Genomic DNA, 24,597 nt, shown 5'->3' with positions numbered 1-24,597 from the left:
ACTTAAACTAGATATAATTTAGTTGCATTGGAAGTTAGTACATTTCTGACGATGGAAACGGGGTCGAGAAAATTACAGCATTGTGAATAGTCCAAAGAGAGAAGCCGTATTGATGAAAGTCTCACATACATGTTAGAATTTCTAAATTCTATTGAAAATAATCTCACAATGAACAAAATATTTGAGAGCAACGTTTAAACCAATCTTAGGATTGTTGACTAATGATGATGAATTAATGCTATTTATGGTGGAACGCTTTTGGGTGTCAATTTCTGTTGATTATATCTAGGAGAAAATACACAATGGTTTGACGAAAATTTAGCTAGAATTCGTGGATAAAATACGAGTCTAGCCTAGACGCGATGATTTATTGTCAGCGGGTATGAACATACCGCACATAAAAACTCAGAGATTAATTAAAAGTTGCCATACTTTCATGCAAATGGTGGAGGTCACAAAATTTTAGATACCTAATGAGAAACAAATCAAACTTGTTTGATAATTTCATTGATGCATAACCATTTCAAATAAATTGCATTCTGAAAAAAGAGTATAGCCGTGTGACGGGACTGCTAAAGGTGCAAGGAATCTACAGAATATTTAGCTACTTTTGAATAAGGGTAATCTACCTATGACTAGAATGTATACGTAAATCATGGCAACTTCCAATAAGGCTAAGAAGACATTAAAAAAATGACATAAAAGTAATGACCATTATAGTGGAAACTAGCCTCGAAAATCATCAAGCCATGTTCGATTATTAAAATGCACCTGAAACATTAAATAAAAGGATAAGCAATGAAGATGATTAATCTAAATAGGCATACACTATAAGCGTAGATACCTAAGTTCTAGCCTCCTAATCGCTCCGACCATGGGATCGGGGGTGATCGAAGGATACTTAGGGTGGGTATTTTTTGGGTGAATATCAGAGAGAGGCTCTCCTCTCTCGTCTATGACTTCGGTAGGAGTTACCAGCATAAATTAAATAGTATACGTAAATACTAAATTCAGATAGATTAGCTTCAGCGGCTATGGATTATCACACATAAGTTTCACCAACAATGATGGTAAAAATTAAGAAAAAATACGATAAAGAGCATGAGTATCAATTTTAAATATCCCAAGTACATTTCATGGATGAATTTTATGCTGCATTCGGAATAAATATCATAATTTTTAAACTATGTCACAAGTTACTCGTTGCATGATGGAGAATTTGCGATTTTTGCTGGTGACTTCTTTAAATTTAGAATTGCACTATAGGTTTTCATCAGAGATTAGAACTTCAATTTGCTATTAATGTAGGTATGAGACCGAAAAAAGAATTAGAAGAAAATTTTTAACCACTTGTGTCATCTCCCCGGAGACATAAGAAGAGAGTCTTATAGAGATTAGAAATCAAATAATGTAAAAGAAAGCAATGACAAGTAGGGTAGATTTTATGACAGAGAGTTGGTGTGAGATGATAGAGAAAGGTGCGAAAACGCGTATCTTGAATAGGGGGATGAGAGTGGCCTCTATGGACACGAGTTGTCTGAGGTGGGCTTAGTTATTGGTGGGAGTAAATATCTGGATAAGAAAAAGTCGAACAAAATGGGCGGTATCATAAGAGACAACGGGAAGCTGTAGACTGACTTAGGGAGTATGATGCTGCATGTCCAATATGCTAGGCGTGTTCGGATGGGCATCTTTACGTGAGCGTAGAGCAAAGTGTAGGACAAATTTACTGAGTAAATTTGCAGAAGAATTTTTCTCGGAGGTAGTGAAAATTAGCATTCGTTTACCGTCGTACTATGGTTGACGTGATCACGGGAAGAAAATAGAGGAATTGGACTGCAAAATAGAGATGTTTAAAATGTCAACCATCCCTCATACTTATATCGGGGATAGCAAGGGTGTCTTGATTAATAAAATTAACCGCGTCATTTGCTAAGAGAATCATTGCATGCTTCTATTTTTCCATTGTTCTACCCTTGCATGGATTTTTCTGTAGGAATTACTAAGTGTTGGGAAGGTTTGCTTTTGCATAAATGTGCACGTATTTTGTTATTAGGCGTAATATTTTTATGACCAAGTGATGCGCATGTATGGATCCTCTTCCATTCTGCCTGGCGATTTGCCACCCGTGCCAAACACCTTGAGAGGTGGCTCGCAGGGTATTATGTAGTTGTAGATGATTATGGGTTGGCAGAGACGAAGATAACCGACTACGGAATAAACCAACAAGAAGTATGCTTATGCCATTTTTAGGGCTAGTATATGGATATAAATTCATAAGGAGACTAGAAAACTAAGGTATTAAGAGTGGTGTGCAAAATATCTATAGCACATACATGCTCAAATAGATAGACAAGCACTCTCAGGAGTAACAGCAGCACGGAAGTGCTCATCTAAACTAAAAATCCAACGAGGAGGATGAAAAAAGTCAAACCAAAATTTGAGCCTCATAGAAATGCATCCATATGTCCCTATAAAGGCAGCAATCCAAAAGACACTCCCTCCCATGCCGAGACCTCGATAGGCATAAAACTGAAAGACAGTGATTAAAAATAGGGATAAGAGTGTGGTTTTATTTCCCCTTATACATCACGATTGTGAAAAGGGGTGGATGTTTCGAGTGGACAAGAGAGCAATTAACTCACCAAACTACAGCCACTGTCGATTCCAGAGTGGAAACTCGCCTTTCTCCACAATCAATCAACGTTATCCTCCCTGGACACAACACCGACTGGACACACTGGAGGACAAGCGGCTGGGATCAGGGGGAGCGGGCGGGGACACAAATCCAGGGGGAAAGTGAAAACGAGTGTTGTGTAATAAATCAACCAAGTCCGGACTCAGAAGACGACGGGGACGGCCCGAAGAGAATTCCGCGGCGAGAGGAGGCACGATTGCCGGGAGAACACGAAACCACCGCCGGCACGCCACAGGAACATCCGTGGAGAGAGAGAAAGAAAACACTGGCGTAAAATCAGCCGCTCGCGTGCGTATTAAAGGGACGCGACCGCGGGGGCGGCGCTGGTTCGGGGACGCGACGCGCGGGGGAGGGCTGGTCGCGCGTTGTTAAGAGGGAGCCACAGCGAACGAACGCACACTCTCCGGCTCCCCCTGGACCGTCCAGACCACCGCGACACGCACTGCAGGAAGACGCCGGCGCGACTGAGGGTAAGAGAAGGGTCGCACGTTAACGGGGAGGCCTGCGCGGAGGGGAGGGGAAAAAAAGGGGTCCACACACTATACTCTCCGCAGCAGCACCAGCAGCATCCGTTTCCCCTCCCGCGTCGCTCGGACCCAACTGTTGCGCTCCACGTACCTACCCCTCACCCGCCACCCCGCGGGCAGAGGGAGGGACGGGCCATTTTAGGCACGGTGTGCGCAACTCAGCTGCGTCGCCTCACCTCTCCCGAGTCACCGCCGGTCGAGGCGAAAAGTGAAACCGAAAGCTTGAATGGTGCGTCGGTTTTATTCCTCGCTCGATCACGCCGGTGAACAGATATGTCACGGGAGAAAAATCACGAATTGAGAAAAAAATCGATGCTCAGATTCCTTAAGGCGTGTTTACACGATGCATGTGCCCGCGCGGGTACATGTGTGAACACATTCACCTTCAAAATTGCACAGTGTGAGCACTCATAAGAGGGAAAATGTACTGATGCACGCCCAGAGCCACTGAGCGAACGTCGTTTGTCATACCATGTACTTGCGCCGGATGTGGCGACCGTAAATGGTGCAATCATATTTTTATTGCTTCCAGGGAGGCCTGGGTGTTTTGTTTGTGTATCGAACTCCGAGACTTTGATTGCAAAGTGTTTGATTGAAGAAAACTAATAAATTAATTATATAAACTTTGAGATATTCTTATTTATCTATCTTCCTTAGGAAAATATATCGTGCGAACAAGTTTTTTTTCCAAATCTCACTTATAATTGAAGAGGTTAAGGTTAGTGTAGTGGTTAGAATGTTGGCTTCCCACCCTATGCTTGGCTCCCCATCGCCGGGTCCAAATCCCGGCGGTGGTGAAGATAATTTTCAGGAACTGCCCTAGTATTTGGGTACTCTGTGGAGGGCACTTCAAGTACAACACTCCGTCCGCTGGATGGGATGCTAAGCTGTGGTACCCTTGACGCCTAATAGCAGGGCAATAGTGACGCTGGAATTCTCTTAAACCTTTCCTTCCTACTCTCCCCTCATGACGCAAATTATCTATCGGTCACCCCCTCTATTTACCAGACAATGCCATACCATAGAATTATTGGCAAACATGTGGAATCTGACACAACTCTAAATAAAATTTTACAAACGTTTTTGAACACGATTAGTCCCGTTGCGTCAATTGAATACATGGACAGCTCCGAATGAGTTACATAGTACAGGTTATAGGTTATCAATTAAGGACAGGACGTAATAGAGAATAATTGCGAAAATATGTAAAGGCTAGCTGAGAGAGGAGTGGAGTGTAGAGCTTCGTCAAACCAATCTTGTGGTTGTTTACTTGTAATGATGACAAGATTAATAGAAATTGTGTGCCATTTATTCAAAAACAATAATTTCCAGGTATCGCAAGAGTTAACTCACTCCGTTCCAATGGAGGCGTAAGATTATTCCTTTCCAGATTTTTCCAAACCTACCTTAACCATGGTCGTGCTCACTACGGGGATGTCTCTTTCCTTAATTCCCTCCCAACTACAACCACTCTACAGGACGCAGGATAAAAAGTTTCGCACTTGATGAACCGGACTCTGGGGAGGCGAATGACTCTCTGGGATCTCTTTATTGGCTTCACGCTCGTCCGGCTGCACCTCAATTACGAGGCATGCACATGGGATCTAACACAGAGAGATTTAATCCGTGAAATTAGTAAAATACAGAGACAAGTAGCGCAAATCGTAAAAAAAACTACCAAGAGCAAATTGAAAGGATTTTATGTATTAGGAGACTCGAATGCTACGTTTAGAAATAAATTCCCCTAATTTAAATAAAGAGCACAAGATAGTAAAGTGAATGAAAATAACTTTGGATTTTCAGACTCAGTTAGGAATGAAACATAAATAAACTGAGTATAAGTTGATAATTTAGAAATATATGCGCGTAAATAATTTTCTTAATAACAGAAAAGGTGTACCGAAGACTTCATTAAATATATAGAATTGTACTGGTAAGGGAAAAGAATATAAAGCATGAGCACAATTGAAATTATATTGCATGTTGCCGTAATATATATTTGTATACTTGCATTTGAGACAGATATTAGCTTTTAAAAGATACTGAATATCGAAAAACGGTAAAAAGTAGTTTTTAGACCAAGGGTTGACAGTCTTATCAGCTATGTGACCTAGTACTAATTTCTCATGCCTTAACCTGCTCGACAAGTGCTACATCTAGAGCCGGAAAACGACATTTTTTAATATAGAAGTAGTTCTAAAAGCGATAGGATAAGGAAAACTGGTTGTGACAGTCAGTATTGCGAGGTTCTACACAAAACCCCGACCACGACTATGTTTTGATTTTTACCACCGAGATCTTAACTACCTCGGAACACGAAGGTCTCGAGTAAAAACCTTCGTATCACCCCCGTTGAGCCAAATACGGCCACGACAGGGGGCTGCCGGATAACGATAATGGAAGGCCCCAAGCGGGGAAAGGCGTTTCGATAACGCTCGGGGAGAAATAAATTCCGAGAGAGGTCGTTTTCTTCAAATTCATGACCACCGAAACAGAGACCAGCACATAGAGCGATGAATGGTCGTTTCAATTTTTCCCCGCGCAATCACGTCCGATACTTCGAGTCTAGTGATTGGATTCCCTCAATATTTTCCACCCTGCGGGTCTCATACACGTCGCAGTCCTGCCGATAGGATAATTGGCAGATGTACGAGATGGTAATAAAATGGTAAACTTGAGTATAGTTTTAGTATTTAAGTATACCCGGACTAGCCACTAAAAACTTGATGAAGTCGCCCGCAATTCACAAATTGTGCGAAATTTCCACAGAGAAAAAAAATCATTCGCCTTTACCGGGATTCGAACCCGGATCCAATGATTTCCGGTCGAGTGCTTCTGCCAGTTTATCCAAAGATTTAGCCAAAAAATTTCAACAGACATCTCGATAGCTTAACGGGCTAAAGAACTCTGCCGGGAAGTGAGGATCCGGGTTCGAATCCCGGTCTAGGAGAATAAATAGTTTTACAAATTTAAAAAAAATTTCGCCATTGTAAAAATAGATGTTGAATATAAAAGCACAAAAAGCTATCCACAAAACGAGGGGGTATAGAAATATTGGCATCTAATGGGCTCCAGTATCGATGAAGCTAATCCCGATCGATGCTTGGAATTAGCTTCACTGGTAACGGGGGAATCGATTGGCCCAAGTGACCCTCGTGCATCGTACGGAAAGTGTCAAACATTTACGTATCAACTATTTTCTTCAGTTAACCTTCAGGCCAATACGAAACATCCTATTTCTTACACTTTCCTACTGGAAGATGCATGAGCAAAACCATGGAAAAAACTAATACATATTCACGTAAACCAGAGCATACCACTCTTGTGCGCATATTGAAAGCAATGATATAAACGGCATCAGTATAATAGCGAGGCCAAAAGAAGTTGCTCCCTCATTTTTACGGCGAAAATCCCCATAATTGTCTTCAAGGAAGAGAGGATTCTAAGTTAATAAGACAAAATGTATCGTTCCCTCGAGGGTGGGGAGAAAAAAGAGAATAAATGCCTTTGATAAATAAATATTTATTTAAAACTGCTACCTAAGCTTCAAGGAAATGAGAGACTTCATTCCATTTTTCCTGGAAAAAACAACATTCCTGGTCCATTTCCAAAGGCGAGGGATAATATATCGACTCCAAGGGACAATACACAAGCCTTCAAGGTAACTAATTTGTTACTTTGAAAAAATATCTTCCTCCAAATCAAACGTAAAATGAACGAGCGATAATCTGCCATTATATTTATGACAGGAACGGGGTTGAAATACCCAGAAGAAAAGACCCCCAACGTTCTCAATTTTCGAGGAAAATTTTTCTTGACTCGAAGCAGCCACATTCAGAGTTAGTTTTGTTCATTATGAAGGTAAAAGAAGGCTCAACAGGATTCGTAAAAAATGAGTCTGAAACTAATGACAATAATTTTTCCGAGCTTCACCATACTGCTACAGTATAAAATATGGCAATATAATCCTCTTTTGGACGAAAGGAAAACGAAAGAGCCGAAGGTCTGTCGAAAAAATCCCAGTATGGATAGATTTTCAAGTATATTTCTTTCATACGGCTATGATCCTTTCCCCAAAGTTACTGGCATCCGACAGGACTTTGATTGACTTTTGCTTATTTTCGCGTCTTATTTTTGTGTGAAACGATATGGTTTATTAACGGAGAAACTTACGAAGGAGTGTTATATTTAGTTATCTTTATCAGCAACAGTAATCAAGTTGGTGGTTTCCGGCGTTACTTTGTGGAATTTGTTTAACATTTTGGATGAATGAAATTAAACTTCGTTTTTCCACATTTTATTTACGTAATTTTTACGCAAACACGACCATGGTTTCGAAGGTTAACATTATACCTAGAAGATGACCTTTACGATAAAAGTTAACAAAAGATGGTGATAATATGTCAAATTTGGTGCACATTTTATATGAATAAAATTTAAAATTTGTTTTCCATAGACTTTTTATTAAAACACCACCAACATCATCTTCTGAAGATGAAGATAACCGTCGATACGATGGTCGTGTTTTAAGAAAACGTTACCCATGGGGTGGGGTTTCCGGGTCACATCCCTAGAGCCTTTAAAGAAGGCGCCAAAAACGAGTAATATGGTCTTAATAAAAAATATTATATTTTTTTATAAATAATAGTAAAAAATTACTGTTTTTAAGTCCTAAAGTAACGTTTTCAATATTAAATTTCCCGGAACCCCCTTTGCCCTGGGGTGTTTTTCACACACCTCGGGAGGGCGCCGAAATCTCCGGAAACACCCCCCATTTCAAAATTCTGGCTACACCACTGGATGCATACATAATTATTCTGCTTTAAATCCCACATCTCTTGCTCTATATGAGGTATTCCTCTGCCGTTCGTCCGCTGTCCTTCCATCATGGTTTCCATCTGACCAACATTTCTCATGATATGATCGATCAAGTTGTTCCGTCTTTACCCAAGGTTTTAAAAATATTTCCACTCACTCCTTATCTTCTAAGAATTTCCTCATTACTCACACAATCTATCCATTCGATCATTATCTTTGTTAATTAAAATTCAAATTTTTTATTACAGCCTCGGCCGTAACGTAAATACGGATATAACCTCATTCGTTCCTAAGTCCCGCCAACTGAAAGCGTAAGCATTGAAAAAACCTCGGATTTATCTCCAATAGATTTCAAAACCTCGAATATAACGCCAATAAATATATAGTTCACCTATAAGAATAGGAGGCGTTTACAGCGGCGTATTCGTGAGTGGCATGAGCTTCGACGTGGTGAAATTCCATCATCTCAGGCAGCAGGCTTGTTTGGGGAATTTTGTAGCAGCCCTTACCAAGCCCTCCTCGTGGAGTTACCTCCTAATCTAATACCAACAGTACTACGCAGTAATCGCGTTTGTGGGTTTGTGCCCGCTGATTTACATGCGGCGACGTTTCTGGGAAATAGCACTTTGGCATTGGAACAGGACCAGCATCAAAGACAGTGGACTTCCTGGAGGCACTGTGCTTAGCAGCCACGCAAGGTGCCTCTGAAACGGAACTATAGTGTTTACTAGATTACTGGTGAGCCGTGTCAGGAGGTGAGTAGGATAAGGCAGAGTTAATGGAAGGACGCAGGTCACATCGTGGTTGACATGCCCAGAGATACATCAAACAAGTAATTCGATCAATCCGGTCGATGTCCCTGTATGCAACTGACAACGGTGAATAGCGTCAAGGAATCATTAAGGAGCCACGAGAATAATATTCAATAGCAATTTACTTGCACGCAAATATAAGATCACAATAACTCGAATACTAGTGGTCAAAAACATAATATCTCAAGCTTTCCGCGTCATAAAATTATAATATAATGTTAAAAATCATGTAGTTTATGATGTATTTCCTGACGAAAGTCTAAACACACACTGAATAGTTCTATATTAAAATACGCATTATGAATGGTAAGTTTCAGATGAAAAGTTGTTTGTAATCTTATGGTCCAAATGTGATCGAAACTTAAACTCATTCTTACAATATTCTGCAAAATTATTAGTCTGTCCTGTAGTTTTTTTCCTTTAATGTGACACATGATGCACCAAATCTACTTCTTAACCTTGCGCATCCTACAGTGAATTACATCCTTTACTTTGGACATTTTCTTACTTTCATTCATGAACCGTATTCTCTTTTTTACCATTGCTGAGCCGTAAAATTGATCAAATAATCTTCGCTTAAGTTAAAGCATGAAATTATTAAGGACATTTATTCACATCCTCGGTGCACATCTACTTATACCTATGTCTCGCAACATGCCAACAATGGCAGATAATTTTATTAGCAAACACTTGATTGAATTATTAATATGCTAAAAAATTCAGTGGGATACACATAACTGGGATTTCGCTCTCAGTTCTGACATTAAATGATAAGTAAGCATGTGTATTCCATCATAATAACCAATCAGTTCCCCGGATTTAACACGCATAGTTTGAAGAGCTTTTTTCAGTTTATACGCGATCCTAATCATTAATCATTTTTGATATTTTATTTCAAATATATTAGGATTACCAAAAAATTATCTACTCTAAGTTTCCGAAGTTTAAGCCTATGGTATTTCCAAAAAAGAAAAAATACCTTCGGCAGGTTTCCCGCATCCCAACATTACGGCTGATATATTCCTAAAAATTGGCGCCGAAGACGGAGGAGATAATATTGACATAGAGACACTATGCAAAAATTCCGCTACCCAAACAGACTACCAAAGACCAACTTAAATGTCACTCCGACCTCAAACTAACTACCTTCGAGCCGGGGAAATTTTAATCGCTCAATTCGCTTTAAAGACCTCGGCCTTCACTCAAGCTATAACACGATTACGCGCGGCGCCCCAGACCCAAAACATTTACCGTGACCTGAAAAGCCTCGTCCCCTTCTCCTCACTATCAAAACGCAATGTCGTGGCAGGTCTGGAGGGAGGGTTGGGCCGAGTAAGGGGCCGTGATAAGAATGTTTTCTCGCCCGCAAGACCCTCCTCCCCTTCGCTTTCGTCGGCACGCCGAAACGCGTCTTCGAGGCGCGATAACACATCCTCTCCTTCCTTCCTTCCTTCGAGACACATCGCATGCTTCCTTATCCCCGAGCAAGCTCTTCGCAGCCTTCAAGCCATCACTCATCCGCGCCCCTACCTCCTTCTCCTCCGCTCAAGCATGCTCCGAAAATGCCGTGACGTTGTCGTCCTCTATAAACAGATGTACGTTGTTTCCCGGAATAAAATTTCAATCGGAAGATCTGTTTATATTTTTCTCAAGCATGAGTGCAAATATTCATATTTTGCAAAAATATCAATATTTTAATCAGAGTTAACTTTGCGATATTCTGCGATATTCGCATGATCAAGATAACTTGTAAGGTCTTAAATTTTCCCGGCGTATCAAGTGCAGAAAGTGTTCTCGGGTTTCAATCCGATTAATTGGCTCTACGTCTCCCTACGTAATCATCATGTTTGTGGTCGATACCAACTGCATGAATTTATGCTGGAAAATTCTGGTTAAACGTTATTTTTTAATCAATTACTTTTCAAGAGCAATGCCTCGTATTATCTGTACATAGTCATCCTTGCCTCCGACTAAATTGAAATATTTAAATGCACCACGGCAAAGGTCGAGTAGCGACATGGGAAATCGTGATGGCTGACTGCGATATTTTTTGACAAGACAGTGAGTCCCCTTAAGGCTACCGGAGATGTGTGGAAAGAAGCATTAGGGTAGCAACCGGACAATTAATGTGGCAGAGAGAGTCATGCCGATCAGGAGAATGAAATGAAGCGATGAAATGAAGACAGGTGGGTAGATTAAACTAACTAGTATATTCTGTCCCTTATAACGATTAGGTATCTTAACCGGTGGATTGCAGTATAAAATCACGGTATATTCCTATAAATTAAACATATTGTTGTCGGAAGTTGGTCTTCTGGCTGGATGGAAATGCATTAGCAACTTCAACCTCAAATAACATGTATTATAATTTTTCAAAGATTCACAATAAACTCTGATATTAAAATTAACAACCAACAAAGCACACAGTAATTTCAGCGAGGTAAAGGGAGAAAATATAATGCACAATAGTTCTTCTTTTGTCCAGGAGAAAGAAATACCAAATTTGCACACATACACCTAAATGACTTACCTATAAGTATTACCAATTCTATTTTCGGAAAGAAAGTGGAGAAATACGACCAGACAAAAAATCACGTACATTATTTGAGCATAAGCAACAGAGAAAAAATAATAAAACCCGAAGATTGTCATCAAAGTATCGCATGAGCCGATGAATTTTTAATTCAATCTTTAAGTAACGTCAAATTTTCATTTGGAACACGTTCACTTAGTTACGAGATAGTTTTTTGTCTTTCATGGCAAAGAGTGATATAAAAACGACGGAAAACAGAAAGAAGTTTGTATGATGCAATTATTTGTGTCGCGAGTGTAATGCTATTCATTTTATTCTGGAACTCGGATCCTTCCGATAGAAAATCATGGGAAGAAGGCGAACTAGGTCGTAGCACAAGGAATTATCTCGATAGCACTAACACGAAGGCTATGAGACCAAGCGCTCAACTCCAGCGTTGATACCCCTTCGTATTCAGTAAATGATCCGTACAAAAGGAATGCTCAGTGAATCATGAATGTAATATATCGCCCGTCCGGGTTGGCAGAAAGGGAACAGTCGCTGCAAAGGGCCGCTCATGCCTTAAAGGACCCCTTTGCAGGTGCGGACGCATTGGGAATGTTTATCCGATGCGGAATCATAAGAGGATGGGCGTTGGTATGAGTGTCACTGTCGGTGCGGTAAACTGTCATAGTGCGTGGTGCTATCGAAGCTTACAGATGGCTCCGCGCGTGGACACCAAACGACATACCCGAGAGCAAGCAAAGCGAGGAGATCATGTGCAGTACGCAGTTACGTACTTCCATAACCAATGGGTAATGTGCCGGAATATCGCGTTTTGGAGTTTCAATTGTTGACATACGTCGATTCATCTCCGCTGACCTCCTTTGCAGACACTAAGAGCCTGTAGCATGCGGAGGAGATTGACCAGTGTCAATGGTTTCAATAAGCCTAAAAAAGTATGGAAATTGTCAATCATTTAGGTAACTAATCCCCAGACTGTGTTTCACAATCTCGTAGGGGATAAGCAAAAAATGCGATGATCCTACGGGTCCAGACTTTCCGGAAGAAACAAAGTACAAAGAAATTTTCGAATGCACTAATTCATTAATATTTGACCGATTTCAAAGCCACGGCATCATTATGAGGGCTACGATCCCGGGCATAATTGCTTGATTTCTCTGAGAATGAGGAAAACCGGCGCAACAGTGAGGACTTAAGGAAGTAAAAATTACGTTATCAAAGGAGGCGTTTATGAATAAGGAAGAACTCATGAGAGGATATCCGTGTAAGACTGTAAACTAAAGCCAGTAATGAGTATCATCTTGAGTGTATCACTATACGGTGCGGATACTTGGACACTGAAGGAAGAGAACGAGAAAAAAATGGAGGCTGGAGATGCGGATGGGGGTGAGAACAAAGACGGTGAGCTGGATGGAGGGAAAGAGGAATGACAAAGTGATGGACATGGTAGGGGAGGACAGTCAACTTCAAGATGAGATACAGCGAAGACAAGGCGTGGATAGGGAATAGGCCTTACTGGATACCGAGGATGCAAGTTCAACCTGGGACTAAGAATAGGCGGATTCACAAAATGACTCATGTAAACCTGACTGAACTAGAAAACGCATTTTATAATAGTTTATTCTATCATTCAGTTTTTATTTCCTGTCAGGTTCCATTACCTTAAAATTTGAAAGTGTGACAAAAATATTGAAATTATCATTTTTCAAGCATAATAATAATACATTTCCATTAATGGCGTCAATAATGATGTATGCTGAGATTGAAATATATGGAAACATAAGTTATTTTCTCTATTTTCATCGATAACACGACTTGACACGCAAATAGAAAATTCTCGACACACGTTCTTCTTTTCCCCAGATCTGCGAATAATGATCCGATAAAAATAATTTTTTCCGATCAATGCGAATAACTCAAGGGAGAAATTGAAGAGGGAACACACAAAATAGGTACTGTGCCTTGACTGAGCCATTTTTTGTTTTGTCACTATGCCGAAAAATTTCGTACATTTTCATATATTCTTATATTTCAAGAAAAGAAACGGCGTAAGATTCTATTTGCGTGACTCTTCATAGCAATACCTTGATCGGGGGGTGGGATTGACGAAAGGGGCCACTTCTTGCGGCCTTCAAATCTGCAACTCTCCAATGTCAGGGATCGTGAATTTCGATTCTAGGAGGTCCATTAGTATTAGTACTTTGGGTACTAGATCCTTCCTTATGAATCACGTAGTGAATCTCGTCGAAATTGGCGACGGATTAAAGCACGTGTTCTTCGAATGAACATTTCAAAACAACCGATCTTATTACCCGTTCCGAGTGGGCGAATAATTATATCGAGTATCGGTGAGCAACTTAACAAGTTTACTAATGCAAACTTGGGAAATCGAAAAACTCGGGAAGGAGGTACTTCGGATATTCTTGACCAGATTTTACGCAGTTACTTTGCTCTTTCTCATTCTGGTAAATTTTTGTTTATAATCATATATATCCTTTGAATGAATTGAAATATACCATTCGGTAATGCTATCAACGCTGCAATTCGATGCAGAGGAAAAGTACAACATTAAGGATTTTTTGCGGAGACCTTTATGAATAGCTAAAAGTTAATGAAAGACTCCCTGTGTAATTTCATTCCAAGAAAAGCCTAGCGAAGAATCTGAGCTAGAGTGTGGAGCTTTACGGTGCGGTGACGAGGACGCTGAGGACGAAAAGCGAGGAAAGACAGAAGGCTTTCGATACGTGCGGTTGTGAAAGGGAATGGAGAACGTGGACTTGACGGTGACCTACCTAATACCCTGCGAGCTATCTCTAAGGTGTCTGGCAGGTGTATCAATCATCAACATTCATCACTGAAGAGGAACCCCGCATGTGCACCACACGTGTACATTGATACATAAGCTAAAATACCCTACTCATGAAGGCATTCTGCCTATGAACCTAAAGGATATTATTTCTATATCGTGGTATTATTTTAAACTCATCAGTGGTGCTAGAGTAGAAAAAACGTGTACACGAGAAAAAAGGCTTTCCGAGGGCCTCGGTTTCGGCTCCCCCACTGGGTAAGGAGTGACCCACTGTAACATCTGGGCTAATGTGGACATTTGACATGGTAAGGAAATAAAGGAAACTTCTGGAAGAGATAAGGAGGAGTCAGAGGGTTTCGATGGAGTATGTAAGTAGCACTAAACGGAAAGGGGATATCAAAAACCGAGCTAAGGTTAGACGGAAGAATGTTAGCTAAACGAGGAAAAGAGAGGAAGAAAATGAGATTTTTATGTAGAGTGAAAGAATGTGGGGCTTGTAAAGAGAAAAAGTAAGATCAATTTGGGGCAAGCGGGAATGCGCAAAATGTATGTCATTAGAGTAGCTTCTATAGTAAAAAAACTGAAGCAGTTAAGTCAAGCAAGGTAATTATAATTCATTTATTAGAATGATGAAAAATTGATTGAAGTATGAATCGTTTACAGTCCAATTGGGAACAGATTTATAAACATTCATGAAAATAATATTCCGAGAACGCAGGAAAGGAGCCTACGGTCCATGAAAAGGCCTCTCGAGTGGCTATACAGGTGTGCTGACTTCGGATCTAAAAATATTTCATCACTTCTCTAAAAGTTGGTAACATCGATTTGTTTAACCCCGACGAGGAGCCTAATAATGGACAAGTCGTCTCACTAAGCTTCCTCCATTACCTTCTACCATCTTCCGATTTATATTATCAAAGATAAACGACCTCCTAGCAGCATACGCGGGATGAACTTTGCTGTACTGGAGGCGTGGGATGGGTAGAAGAGAGCGGGGAGGGGAGGAGATCGGCCTGCGGCTCTTGTATCCGCGACGCTGCGTGGGCGTTGGAATATTTTCTCCGCGGACGCGGACTCAAATTAGGCATTTTGTGGCTAAACGGTGGCAGATACGTCAAAATGCATGAAAAATTTTCCCAAAGAACAGTAACTCGGCAATCTATAGGAAATGACCATAAAATACTATATTTTTCGAATTTCGACCTTCCATCCCTAAATTGCATTTGAGCGAGGGTCAGGGGTTCACCTAGAGGTCTCAAATTTTTCAGGCCTTATTTTTGATCGGCCCCACAACTTTTTTTCATTGCGCCAGATGGGTTTGAAAAAATTCGATTTTTCCGATCCGCCCTATTGTGTACACATTGGTCGTTAATTATACATTTACAAAATTGGTTATTTTCATCACATCTGCAGTGAGTATGCGGTTTATTCGATATTTTTTCCAACACTCACTCTCCATTAACAAATGCTCATTTATTAAAACGATCAATATACATTGCATTGTTAAACTTAGTCTATAGGTCAAGTGCACATTTACTTTTCATAAAATAACAAAATTTTGTGGCGTGTTCCCATATGGGAAATCCATATGGGTTCCCATATGGATTGAAAACGCGTTTGAAATTTTTGTTCGGTTTTTCTTCAATAATATCTATTAATTGGCTGTAAAATGAATGGGATATGCCAAAAAATAATCAAAATCTGTTGTTAATTTATATTTGTCTTTAAAGAGTTAAGCTTAAGAACTGGAAAGTCACCAAATTGTGAACAAACTGGCTTTTCCCTTATGTTCGACGGACATTCAGCCCTCAACCATTACTAGTGTACTACGAGATAACTTTCGATAGCACGCATGCAATTTCCGGCATACTTATAATTCCGGGCGAAGATGTCGAGCGTGCAAATCAAAGATAATTTATGTTGTGAAAAGTGCTACGTTTAATTCCACACAGAATATTATGGAACATTACGTCCGAAAAGGCGATGGCAAATAAAATATGAACCCTAATTTTTGAAAAGTTCTTTTCTTGTTTCTATTTACCGGAGTTTTCCCAGTGTTGCGTAAACGCAACATGATGCAAATCATATATTATGATGAGTATAATAATTTTGTTTAAAAATTAATCTAATTCAGGCCAAAATTAACCGTAAAATACGAAATAACAGGAGTTTAATGCCCTAGATGCATTCTGGGGAATAATAGGTGAAGGAGATAACAAATATGGTAGAAAAAATAGGTTAATTACTTAATTGTTGAAAGGGAAACTATGACAGAGGAATTAAATGTTCCTATAATTGTCACATCCGTAATAAATGTTTTATTAGGTAACTTAAACAGCGGAATATTGATCAATTATTATTATCCTTTCACATTAACAAAGTAATAGTCATAATAATCTCGTGTTTTTCTTTATTTATAGTTTTCCGAACTTAAGCGGAAATTTGCGATTAGGTATATATACATGTAATTTTGAGACACAAATGCCAATAAAAATCCATCTTTTGATCCTGTTATGCAATTTTTTCTAGCCTATTAATATGCCTCATCTACGCGTACTTGGTATCTAAACACACTCAAAAGATGAAATTTTGACAACGGGATGCACCATAAATGCGATAAAGTTGATGTATTTTCACGATAAATTTTTTAAAATTACTCTAAGGCACCATCTATTGGACGAATAAAGAGGAGATACGATACGATCTTTAGGATAGAGGAAGTAGATACTAAGCTTAAAGGAGATGTAAAACCGAGCTATGGTTAGTCATCACGAATGGCTAGCGTCATGGAATCATGAGGAGCACGTTCTGAGGGAAAAATAATCCTCATTTATTCCCCGTTCGTAGGCAAAGTCATACCCCCGACCCGAACTAATGCCTCGTCGAGAAAACTTGCAGTAGACCCCGATAAATTTTCTCGTGCGGTTGAGGAAGCGATTGTGTCAGCCCTTAACTTTTACTATCCACCGCCACCCATTACTTTTTATTTAATTCCCTCGCTGCCGCCAGTTTATCGCGGAGACTCGCCCCCAAACCCAATAGCTTCCGAATCTCTCTCCTCTCAGACCAACAACCTCATGACATCGGCACTTAAAACCAGCATACCAGCCATCTCGCACGACCCATGTGGCTTATTGGGTCTTTTAAATCCTTTAAAGTCTTAGAGGGCAGGATTCAACGCCCCAAATACACAGAAAAATCTTACAGCTCCCTTAGAAGACGATTTTTACGGAAGAGAAATAAAAATTTCAAAGGAATTTTCCCATTTATCAAAATTCGTGTAAAAAAACACCTTGACCGGTTTACGTACAGGTATGTCACTAAGCTCTTGCGCTCAATTTATACAATGAAAACGAAACCCTTGGGTCGGGTTCGCTGGATACACTCCTGAGGCGAGGACTATAAGCGATTAGCTTTTCTCCTCGCCCCCAGAAGGGGAAGGACAGAAAGGAACAAGGAAAGGAGGCGCCGCCGCGATAGGAGCCCGACGACGCCTCCAAGGAAAGGACGGGGAAGGAAGGACGGGACGAGGAATCCTGCACCGTCACAAAGGCGGGCAGGTCCTACTACTAACGAAACCAAGCAATACGCAATTAATATGCTACCAATTTTAGTAGATTTTCCTTTAAGGAAGAAAAAGCTCAATTTATACAAAACAATCTCTCAATAAAAGGACACCATATAAAACTAAATTAATCTAGTTCTTTCTCGCGTGCGTCTTATGAAGGTATTTCGCGCGCCAAGCTCGGGCCGCGAAGCAAACACCACTGCGTTGAAGCATGGTTGGATTCATGTTTTTATATTTTAGGGTTTTTTCTTAATTTCATCATTTTACCTTCCATTGAATATACTACTAATTTCACAGAGGTCGCATTTAGCGGCCCTTCAATATGCACCGACAAAAATATGATTGAATAAACTGGAAAAAATGAGCTTATAGACACGCTTAAATGAAAAATGACTTTCCCAATTTGGAAATGAACATGAACTGCCCTCCAATTTTACGGTACTCGTTTTTCCAGCCTTTATATCAACTCACCAACCTGTCTGTTTGTTTGTCTGTTTGTTTGCCTGGTACAAATCTTGTAACTCAAATTTGACTCACTTCCTGTGAAGCAAAAACGCTGAAATTTTGCACACTTCTTCATTTCCGATGACAATACATGAAAATATAACTTTTTCTCTCCAACCCCCCTTTAACCACCCCCCAGTCAACCCCCCCCCAAAACATGTTTTTGATCTAAGAAGTTCCAAATGGTCGATTTTCGTGTTTCGTGGCATTTTTAACATAGGGGTAGGCATTTAAAAGCATAGGGGTGGCATTTTGAAACATAGGGGGCTTACCATTCACTGAAAATTTAATAAATATAGTGACTTTTTTAACACGTCACTTTTGGTTTTTCGGGGTCACTGAGTTTTTTTGCTTTGTGTCATATATAAACGTTGCTCATCCCCTGTAATCTAAATATAAAGGCTGGTTTTAAAAAAAAAAATTTTTATAAGAGCTTATTTTATCGTGAGGAGAGGATTCTAGTAAAAATGAATTATGAAGGTGAGCAATCAATAATTGAAGGCCATGTCCCTATTGAAAGTTATTAGGATGATAACTCATATTTCCGAAACTCATATCATTTTAGCAACTCATACCAAGTAAAATTTCAAGTCAGTAATACAGCCAAATATAAAGTTACCGCACAATAATTTCATACATAATATGCCGTAGGATTCAGGTGAAGATAAAGATAGATAGGAAAGTGATTGCAGTTTAGCTATTAAATAGATACCTGCGGGTGACCTGCCGCATATAAGAATGGAGTACTCTTCAAATTGTTGTATGAAGTAATAATAAACTAATTATTATTATATATACTATAATCAGATAGAACTCATTACCCAAATAGATATGAGCACGTGACTACCATTTATACTCTGCGTGGGAGGTGAAGAAAGAAATACGATGCAGTCATAAATCACGTGTCAATTTACAAGGACGATCAAGAGTACAGTAAACCGAAGAAATTTTGTAACTTTTCATTTAAAACTTTTATCAAGCAACATTTCATGGTAGGCAACATTTTTCACCCTTCGGGAATTCTATTTCAAGTCCGACTTAATAAATTCGACATCAATGAGGATGATTACCGGTTTTGCCATTAAGGTCAAGTTTCGATATTCCCGATTTTCACTCGATAAGTTGTGGTCGACTCGCCCTCACTTATCGATTTTCGGATCTCTATTTATTTTTACAGTTGTATTAAGATAAAATAGAAGGTTGAAGGCGCCATTTTAAGGTAATTGAAATTACGTCTCATAGCAAATGACTGCTCGGGAGGGTTATTTACATTTAAAAAAGCTGTATTATGTATAAAAATTCATTATGCTTGGGTAGTGGCTACAAAATTACTATTGGGATTATATTTATGGAGATTTTCTTTGATGAGATTTCAATTTGATAAACTTTGTCTGTGATCACGTTTCGACCGAGGGGAAAATTTTGACACTATCATTCCTCCCTATGATCCAGACCATTGATTTCATTGGATCAGGAACCTAATAAACAATGACATTAGAAAACATCATATTATCAATTTTGAGAGGCATATTTATACCTAAGCCGGAAAGGAAATCCATTTTATTAAAGTTATACATGAGTAAGTTCTACTTTTTAGTCCGTTCCGATCCCGCTTCGGTTCCTGATATCGGTTCCCGGATTCTGATCAAAAGTTTTATTTTTATTTCTTCAACTTAAAAAGGCATCAATGGTAATCATTATAGTATTGTAGTAACTGCCTCTAATGGCACGTCAGGTAATCTCATACGAGACAGTATCCAAAAACTCACACGAATAGAAATATGAAACGCAAGTATGCATAAGCAAAGTTTTCAAATTTGCTTAAATTATTTCGGTACCCTATCTTCGTGTCTACGGTACCGATTCCGGTTGTAAGATGAATTAAGGTTGGAACTGATGATGAGTACCGTAGAACCTAACTACGTCTCGTTATAATTGATATTATTGAAAGCATGTTTTCAATTGATATTTGCCTTACGTGAGACTTTGAATATTTAGAACCAACAGTCAATCCTGTCGATAATTATTTTTTAAATTTAATTGTTAAAAAGAAGAAATATTATTATGTTACTCGAGTGTGGGCATAATCTATGGGGAGAATTTAAAGTTACAATAGAATTATGACAGCGAAGAATCTCAATGCAAGAAAAATAATAGATTTAATTTTTACAAAAATCATATGCAATATATATTTAACCAGGAAATTTTATCCTTATGTAGAAATGTATGGATTTTTCTTTGGGAAATCGTTTGCAATACGAGAAAATATATAGCAGCATCATTCATAATGTAGCCCTTGGCTAATTGAAATGGATCTGCGCCTGAAGCTACACGCGGCCATAATTTGAGTGGCCATTAGGACAAAGCCTCTTTATACCTCCAATTATACATTTGGGAGGTGTCAGTGCGGAATTGATAGTTTCCAGCAAATGTCATGTTAAGCACAATGACCACATTTTAACCTCAAAAGGCATCATTTTCATTAATATCCATTGAGGAGAGGGAAATAGAGTATCTAATTTTTATGCTTTTTTTGACAAGAGCAAACTTATATGATGTAAAAAAATGCCCTCAGAGCTTGTTACAATCCGAGAATAATGACAATTGACTTATACTTTACAATGTGCAGCGATCTACAAAGCTAATGTCGACATCCATCAAAGTAGGTCAATGATAGAATGTTATAAACCCCTGAATTTTAGTTATGTTGTATAAATAACAAGATAAATCAATCATAAAAATAAAATGATGACAAAGAATTAGACCCCACTTTACATAGCGATAGAAAAATACATCTTTAATCCATTCATAATTTCACTATCCTATCTCTTCATCCTCCCTGGGTGATCATTTTTACTGCAATGCGAATATTGATGCAATACTTCATGCATGTAAAGGCATTTTACGCAATATAAAAAAAATCTCGAGCAAATTTGAACGTTTAGCCTGGATTTTGTTCTACGCTCTGATTGAGGCCCTCTATTATACATTTCTCTTCCAAAGTGGTAGTAATATTAGCACATGAGTATACGAGTGATCCAATTATACAGGAAATATAAATATAATACTCTGATTCGGGTATCTTTTTCGTAAATAAATTCTATCAAAGAATATTACGATCAAAAGAAATATCGGAATCATCGTGATGCTTATTTGTTAACCTTTCCACGGTGAGGTTAAGGCCACACATTGGAAGTGGCATACTTCATTTTAACGTCATTTTCCTGTCAAAGTTATTGAGATTCATTCCCTTCTCTTGACTTCTATGCTTCATATTGATTCAGAGACTTGGAGTATAGGTCTTGAAGACTTTTAAATGCAAATTTTTGCTAACGTTTCAGTATATTTATACAACTTCGTCGGGGCTAAAAATGAATACGAGTAAAGATAATTTTGTTAAATTATGGGCAAAAAAGTTTATAGAGTTTTATTTACAATAATAAAAAATACAAATAAAAAAATTCGTTTGTATATGAAGGAAAGATTAGAATTTCGACATACCTTTTTTGCAATTATTTTTCCTTGTTTATTGATGCAACTAAGCTAATATCATTCATAGCCACCGATCAATTTTAATTAATTAAAGCACGTTAAACTTTGTTTTAATTATCGATTTCTGATGTTTATTACATTTATTATTGCTTTTGTAATATGTTCAATTTTTATAAATAATCTTTTAATTATTTTCAATGACTAAAATTCAGTATCTATTTTCTGAGCTGAACCAAGACACTGAATCAACGTTAAACATTACTTAAAATGAATTTTTACTCGTAGCATAAGTGAGAAGTTAACAGGTCAAAATATGCCTTTAGGAATGAAGTAATGACGTAAAGAACTATTTAAACTATGACGTGAAGAACAGATCATTCGTGAGGATATACGCAGACAGGATAATAATTTTAAAAGCCCTTCCACTGAGGGATTTTCAGCAAGCAGTTGAAGTGAGGAGAGGGGTAGTAGAAGAGACGGAGGTAAGGGGATTAAGGGCACAAATGAATCCTCTAAGCCCCTCCGTCATGATACATCCCATATTCGTCTCCCTGCTTTATATAATTCGATGGATCCCAGGCATTAATATCAACGCATATGGTCGACGCGGTGAGATCATCGACATTGGAATCCTTTTAAATGATAAAAAAGAGATTATGCAGGATATTAATCTTGTATAAAAGCTTTGATGGGAAAATCATTTCGCGTACCTGCATCTCTTGATCTACGGGCTGGGTTTAGATGAAAGCGCGTATGGCCAGCCATAAGAAAAAATTACCCAAGCTTTGATATGACATGAATAATCCTTTAACTACTATTCCTTTAACCTTTGAAGCATTTTTTTAAACTTCCTCCATTTAAAATGGTAAATGTTTTATTGAATTTTTACGATGAAAACGGTTTATATTTTCAAAAGTACATCACGGTTTTACAGTGAAGGTCATACATCATCATACAAGGTGGGTCGTCGTGCATCCAGTGGTGACGTCAATGGAATGTATTTACAATTTTGAAACAATGGGTGCATAGCGAGGCGGCTTGGTAGTCAAGGAGTTTTGTTTAATTTTACGATGAAAAAGACCACTTTCTTACATTTAAGTCGGATTAATCTACACTATTAATGGGAATGACGAAGAATTCAGAGTCATTCTTCATTATTTTAGAGTCAGAAGTAACAATGAAAGTAACTTTGAATACCATCGTAGAATGGGCGCGAAGAATATTATTTGTTTCAACAAAACATGTAAATTTGAAGCTTCCTCTGATACTAATACCATAAATAAGGAGAAATGACTGGGTGTCAAAGCTTTCCCCTCGGTCGCAAGGTGATTACCGGTGAAGTTTATTAAACATAAATTTCGTCTTCACGTAATTGGAACATTGACCACAACATACCGTGACGTGACGATACCCAGGTTTCATGATTAAAAATCCAGAAAGGAAAATGAATTATTCTCTGATTTATCTATTTCAAAACAAGCTCCATGAGTGTATCTGACAATGCTCAAAAACCGTTATTTTACATTCAAATTCGATTACACCGTAAATGTGCAGAACACTAATGATAGAAGGACACTATTGGTAATTTCCACACTTTAGTTCAAAGCTCAACCGTTGCAACCGTTACAAAAAAATGTTTTCGAAGTCCCACTTTCGAGATCGATTAAAAATGCATACTCGGGGTATCGATAGTATCTCATGACATGGTTTCCACATATTATGTCATTGCATATTCAATATATTATGCAATGACATAGACATGGTTTCAACATACTATGTCATTTATAGAATAATGAATATATAGAACTTCCACAAAATCAAGCCTGAAACAATTTTATACGATGAATGTGTAAATTATGGAACATTTTATTCAGCAGCGTTCCTTTAAGATTACCAAACGACTCACAAAAACACCCGCACCTCCGCATTTCATTCTGATTTCAGTCCTAACAGCATAATTTACAAGATTGAGTGATTCCTCACCCCAACTTCCCTTCATCTTGATCGTAATGTACGCCAATCACGAGAGGGAAATACACAAATATCAAGTATTATAGGTAAGAGCAGGGATGAAACACGCCTGGAAGAACACACGCCCAAAGGCGTTCATCAACAGGCACAAGACTATGTCGCACTCTTTAAAAGAGTCTCCGAGGGCGTGGCCGATTTCACAAGGAACACGGAATTAACAGACGTTGGCGGTGGGTTCGAGTAGGATATGGCAAAATCCCTGTCCGACCAGCATACATCCATGCCGTCCACGGTAATTTTCGGCCATAAATCGTGCGGTATGCAAATCCCGCGCAATACTGAGCACTACCTCGGGCAGTTCGACCCTGAACTTTGTTTCTCCTCAAAGAGATATACAGCTGTGGGAGAGCGATAGAGGCCACCTGCTCCAGGATACGGAAACATAGAGTGCAGTTGGAGGCTTTTATTCCCCTGTGTATTGGAGTAAAATGCGCTACTGTCGGGAACACTTTGATGAAAAATTGGCAGCGGCTACAATCGTGGAGACGAATATTGCACTAGAAGGTTCTCCAGTACCATTGAGCCACCACGCATTTAAATGGATTAATACGAGACATCGGTCGCGTCGCTGTTGGCAGAACGATCGAACTTTAATGGGAAAATAAGCTACAATTACAGCTGTTATCCGAAACAAATATTCATCATGATGTCATCATCATTAGTCAACAATCCTAAGATTGGTTTGAAGCAGCTCTCCATTCCTCTCTCCTATTCGCTAGCCTTTTCATAGCTACGCATTTCTTCTCCAATCTGCCCTATGTAACTCATTCGTGGCCGTCCCTTGACCTTCTTCCCTTCCACC

At 38.9% G+C, this 24,597-nt stretch overlaps 1 protein-coding gene across 2 annotated transcripts in view; it reads right to left on the bottom strand.

The window, feature by feature from the left end:
- Window positions 1-24,597, bottom strand: part of LOC124155661 (rabphilin-3A) — a 340,415-nt gene that overhangs the window by 256,844 nt on the left and 58,974 nt on the right. The window contains exon 1 of one of the 2 annotated variants that reach the window (XM_046529669.1): window positions 2,646-3,150. The exons of the other annotated variant lie outside the window; for it this stretch is intronic. The gene's annotated coding sequence lies outside the window, so the exon portion shown is untranslated. Of the gene's footprint in view, window positions 1-2,645; window positions 3,151-24,597 lie in introns of those variants that run through there. 2 annotated transcript variants of the gene reach the window in all.

Source organism: Ischnura elegans, chromosome 3 (assembly GCF_921293095.1).
Source record: "Ischnura elegans chromosome 3, ioIscEleg1.1, whole genome shotgun sequence".
Lineage (NCBI taxonomy): Eukaryota > Metazoa > Arthropoda > Insecta > Odonata > Coenagrionidae > Ischnura > Ischnura elegans.
This window is presented reverse-complemented; position numbering and strand designations above follow the sequence as displayed.